Source organism: Propithecus coquereli, unplaced genomic scaffold, assembly GCF_000956105.1.
Source record: "Propithecus coquereli isolate 6110/MARCELLA unplaced genomic scaffold, Pcoq_1.0 Scaffold14, whole genome shotgun sequence".
Lineage (NCBI taxonomy): Eukaryota > Metazoa > Chordata > Mammalia > Primates > Indriidae > Propithecus > Propithecus coquereli.
Genome location: NW_012138302.1, coordinates 9,983,233 through 9,989,371, shown reverse-complemented (window position 1 = coordinate 9,989,371; position 6,139 = coordinate 9,983,233). Strand labels below are relative to the sequence as shown.

General features: G+C 35.9%; 1 protein-coding gene across 3 annotated transcripts in view; it reads right to left on the bottom strand.

The window, feature by feature from the left end:
* Positions 1-6,139, bottom strand: part of OMA1 (OMA1 zinc metallopeptidase) — a 48,465-nt gene that overhangs the window by 18,886 nt on the left and 23,440 nt on the right. The gene's annotated exons all lie outside the window — the stretch shown is intronic.

The following is a 6,139-nucleotide window of genomic DNA, read 5'->3' as shown; positions in this document are numbered from 1 at the left end:
AAATAAATATTCAGCTCATCACAAGCCTAACTCATTTGCCTCAATAAAAATTATGGTAAACTATGGACTTTGTATTTATGAAGCATCAGGAAGTACATAAGGAAAGAAAAGATGAGACTCTAGACGACCTTTCCTTCTTAAAACAGAATAATGACAACAGCTGGCCAGAGAAACATAAGAAAATATGTGTCAGTGAAATACATTGGTCCTAGAATACTTTTTGAGGCAGTAAACTGAGATAATGGAAAAACAGGTTTTAGAACCAGAAATATCTGGGTTTGAAATACCAGTTATTCATTTTCTTTAACAATCACTTGCATGACACCATGTGCCAGGCACTGTTCTCAGTGTATTACAAACATCGATTCACTATATTAATTCTTGCAAAGCATCCAGTCTGGAACCCAGAACATAGTGGACACTATTTCAACTCTTCCTTTTCACTGATGAGCAAACAGAGGCCTCTGGTAATTGCAAGATGCTACCTATGGTCATAAGCGATGATGTCATGAATTTAAAAATAAAGAAGTTCCTAGTATAATCCAGACTACAATATAAATATGTATGAATATGCTCTAAGGGATATAAATTAATGGACAAAGGATTTGCTACTATTCAATTAGAACCTCAGTGGGATATTATTAATAATAAAGAATCAGCAGTATAAGAACTGTTCTTATAATTTTAACATCTCCCAATGCCAAACAATACTAGAGAAAAACATATAAATATATCTAGACCAAATGGAAGGCCTACCTGTAACCCTACCAGTACCCAAAATTTTCATTAGAAATAAAAAGATGAAAAGTGTCTCTGAACTTTGCTGTATTCACTAGACTCTCCAACAAACTGTCAGCCATCACACCCGCCAAAAGATAAATCCTGACACTGAATGAATCTGAATCTTTTTCTAGAATGTCATTGATATCCTACATTTGTCCCAGTCTTTCTGGCATACCATCCTGTATTCCACATAGATATGTGTTAGGTAAAATAATCATCTGAGATCATACTACAAAGGACTGTGGCAGAGGGTAGCTGGACTCCTAGAGCTGGAAAAATACACTAAGGCTATTATAGGATGAGATTTAAAGGGACCAAAACAGATATAAAAATGATTGCTATTTTAGGGACAGTACTGCAGAAAACCAAAACTGTTTCCAGGAAGTTAAAATAATATAGGAAGTTCCATTTCAGAAATGAATGTACCTCTATCTTGGGGGGGAAAATCTTACTATCTGTGAGGCCTTTGCCAAGTTACTTAACTTCACTATCCCTCAGTTTTACCTACACCTAACAGGATTGTTATGAAAATTAAAAGAATTAACACATGTAACACACTCAGAATAGTGCCCAAGATATGAAACTTTTTTTTTTTTTTTTTGTTTAGAGAGACAGAGTCTCACTCTGTCTCCCAGGCTGGAACTCTTGGGTTCAAGAGACCCTCCTGCCTCAGCCTCCCAAGTAGCTGGGACTACAGGTGTGTACCACCACACCTGGTTATTTTTTTTTTTTTTTGGTAGAGATGGGGTCTATGTTGCCCAGGATGAAAAAAATGTTATCTATTATTATGACTGTAGTCAATATCATCATCAGTGTTATCCACACTACCATCATCACTGTGATCACCACCTACCAAGAAACTACTACTTCATTTCAGTCTCGCACACTTTCATAGACTCATCATTTTCCAATACTGCTGATGGCACCACTTGTTAAAGCTCATTTTATTTTGTAACCCACTTCTCTAAACATTTTTTCTAGTCAATAATTTAACTGTTTTCCAAATGAATGCAACATAGTCTCAAGATAGTTTCAGCTAAGCCATTCTCAGCATTTGCCAATCCTTGTCACTAAAAAAGAAAACTTGATTTATCAAAAATACTTTGTGTCTCAACACAGAGGAGAAATGGGAGACTTACATTATTTTGTAGTTCATTTAATTTTTAAAGCTTTTTTGGCCCATCTTTTGATTGTCAGCATGTCAGTTCACCAATCAATAAAATAAATTTTTAAGTAAATTTTCACAAGTATATTTTTTCTCTATCTTATGTAAAGTTTTATCATAAGACAACACTCAGAACTCAAATCACAACAACTAAAGATTAAATATACAAAATCCTGTCTCATTTCTCTGGGTGATAAAATTATTAATAGGTTCAAAGTAAGATGTAAGGCATAATATATGCATTGTGAAAGTTACTTTATGACACACCTATTAAAAGAGATGTTCTCATTTATCATTTTTTCTTTCTTAAATCAGTAAGCAAAGAACCTAAGACAGTAACTCAAATAAAACACAAAGACAGTCAGTTGTTTCTGATGAAGGCTCAGAATACTAACCTGGAAAATAAGAACCAAGGGTCTTCCTACTAACTAGGTATAGGTTATTAGACAAATCACTTCACCTCTTTGGACTCTAGTTTCCTTCTCTGAAAAATGAGAAGGTGGATTAAATTAGCTCTAATTTTCCTTACTGCTCCAAAAGTCAATGATTCTATAATGAACTATTTTGATATAAACTTTAGAATTTTAAATTTTCTCTTATTTCTGTGATAAAGGTAGATTTTGCTTATTACCTAATTCCCTCACTAGATGGTGCTATTGGCATAGTTATCTCACATTTCTTAATACTTGAAGAAACCAGCAGCCAGTGTTTCCCAAAAGGGACACTCACAGGCTTTGGGGGCTGATGATTCCTCCCTGTGAGGGCTCTCCAAGCCACTACAGGGTATTTATCATCCCTAGTCCTTGTCTGCTGAACACCAATAATCCACTCCCCACCTCCCCAATCACTGTGACAATCAAAAACAATAGGAGGCTGCCCCCAGTTTAGAACCACTAAAAGAAAATAAGTTTTCTTTTTTCAAATTTGAGAAACAGATACTCAAGAATAAAAACAGATTGTTTAGGTACTTGTGAAATCAAGAAAACAGAAGTCACTTCTATAAATGATTACAGTGTCAAAATTTCTTTACAGTGACAAATAAATATGCATACTCAACAAAATCAAGTATGTAACAGGACATCTTTTTGTCAGCTGATAACTGGACAGCTAGTTATTCTATGTCTCATTCATACCTCTGGTTATTACTAATTCTATATTAATCACTCTGATAATTTACATAATGATAAAATACCTTCAAAATGAAAAATTAAAACTCCCATAAAAATGTAAATATACAAAATAAACTCACTCATAGCCAATAGCAGAGAAGAGAGAACCCTAGGAAGGTGAGCTGCCTATTCTGAAAGTAACTTCATTTTAGTGACTTTTCCATATTCTGTTTGGCTCTTGGTCTTGACAGCACGTGACCAACAGACCCATCTCTCTGGAACAGTTCCCACTAGCCAAGATCACAAGACTGACATAAAATCAGAATGCCAACTTCTTAATTTACAGAGATGATGATAGCTGTTCAAACCAGCAATAGTGCAGGAATCTGTGTCTTTGTGGTCAGCACCTTCTCTCCCTTTTATAGGCATGCTATAGAGGAAACCAGGCTATAATCAGAAGGTTGCCTTGGAAGGAGAGAATGAAGAAAAGGAGAATTATGTTATGTGATTCGAATATTAAATAGCAAGAACACAAGTCTGATGGATCAGGAACCAAAAAAAGATACAAGTCACAAATAAGAATCAAGTCCAATATGCCCAAAATAACCCTTTGAGGGAGGTACTATCGTTATTCCTGTTTTTCAGGCCAGAAAACAGACTTGAAGAGGTTAAGTGATTTGCCTATGGTCATGTGAAGGAGAAAAGTGCTCAATCATAAGTCTGTCTTGACTGTGGAGTCTAAGTCCTAACACCTCTGCTAGATAAGGTAGAAAATGCTTAAAATTGCTCACAAAGAAGTCCCTGTCTACCTTTCAGTTTTATCTCTTGTTATTGATGCTCTTGAACTCTGTCAACATTTTAGCCCCACAGTGAATTTTCAATTCCTGGAATAGGCTATAGTTCCTCTCGTCTTTGAACATGCTATTTGTCATGCCCAATACTCCTCCCTCCCATCAACATCTTCACCAGGATAACTGCTCTTTATCTTTCAGATCTCCATTTTAAATATTTCTTTCTCAGTCTAATTCCTAGACAGTTTCCCTGATACCCAGACAAAGTTACTTACATCTCTGTTATATTTTCCCATGGAATAAATGTCTCCCGTATATCCCTATTGTGATACTTCAAACTTTGTTAAATTTACTTATTGAATGTCTCTGTTACTTAAATTCTGACTTCCATAAAGGTATTATGTAACCTTACAACCTGACAATTAATTATGTTCAATTAATCAATGAAAATCAACATAATAGACCAGAGAAGAGCTAGCACCTGGGTCTGTAAGATCTGTCTTCTGATTGTATTAACACAGATTTTAAAAGTATCAATTTGAAGTGATGGATTGGTCAGCCCAGAAAATGAAAAGTCTGGAGACAAATGTTGGCCAGTGTCCACTTAAGTCTTATCTTGAGAAAGTGAATATCCTAGCTTACTGGACCTGCTTCTTACTAGTGGCAGGGTGTGGAATGGAATGGAGGAGAGTATAATTGCAGTCAATGAAAGCTATAATGAGGCAGAAATTTTATATGAATTTCTGCTTCAGAAATTCAGGTAAAAGATGCCAGTGGTAGAGATGGAAACATATTGAGATCTATTTTATAGATAATTCGAATTGTCAGGACTTGCTGAAAATTTAGATGTAAATGATAAAGAAGAGGGAAGAACTAAAGAGGACGCTAGGTTTTTTCCAAAAGAAACTGAAGAGGGTAGTGTATTTATTGGGGAAAGGAAAACTAGAAAAGAAACAGGTGTGAGCAGAAATCAAGGATTTAATATTGAGCATATTGGTTTTGAGATAATGAACTTGTGAAATAGAGAAGAGGAAATAAATGATTATAAGACTGGAGCTCAAAGGACTTTAAACGTATTAACTCTATGAGATAGGTCCAACTACAGATGAGGAAAGTTGAAGCACAAAAAGGACGGATAACTTGCCCAAGATCACATAATTAATATTCTCTATGACAAAGAAGATTCTCAAACTTAGGGAGTTTAATGCCAGAGCTCATGCATTATCAGTACACTGCATTGCTTCTGGGGCAACTGACTGATCCTCCCACACTGTGGAGACCCCAGAAAGGTTTAGTACTTAATATCCAAGAAAGAGGATTGAGGTAGAAGGTTCATAATAGAAAATGACTAAAAGACTCCACAATGAATAGGAAAGCCCCACCTCCTTCTCCCCTTGCAATTCCCAAACACTGACAACCAGTTTTATAGGATTCATCTACAAAGACACTTGAATGGCCACAGAGACAAAGACTATACTTCACAGCAAGGTTCCCCAAAGAGCGAGCTAGCTCACTGCCCTATAATTTGATAGTAAAACTCACTATCCCAGCCTATGGAGGTAGAGCTTCTGATGAATTTCTTAGTATCGTCTTATAAAACATGGACAATCATCAATCACAAATTTGGGGACTTATACTTACAGCCATAATAGAGTAACTGCTACTGGATTTGTCCTCCCACCATCAGTAACCATAAAGCTGGACAAAATATACAAGGCAATTGTTTCCAGGTAATGGACAACAGGCAGAACAAGACAGTGATCCTTGAGAAAAGAGAAATACTTAAGTTGATCTTGACATTTGCCGCTGCTCTCTGCCTGGGGCAGTTTCCTGACCACAACACAGGGAGGCAGAATCTAAGCAGAACATGGAAAGTCTAGCTAAGCTAAGAATTTAGGAGACAGTTCAGGGCTGCAAAGGTGGCTGGAATTTGTGGAGTAAGGTAATAGAAGGAAACATGGCCTCAGAAATTAGTACTGAGGTTTCTTCAAGGTTCCTTACACTGGACTTCATCAAAATTCATCAAAATTAAAAATGTTTGCCATTGACAGCTACTGTTAAGAAAATGAAAAATCAAGCCATTGGGGAAAACACTTGCAAAAACAAAAAAAACTGTTAAGAGAAAGAAAAGATAAGCCACAGATGGGGAAGAACAATTTTCAAATCATATATCCAACAAATGACTGTATCCAATATATATAAAGAAAACTGTAAAGTCTATAGTAAGAAAACCATCAATCTAATTAGAATATGGCAAAAGACTTCAACAGACAGTTAACCAAGGAGGAATA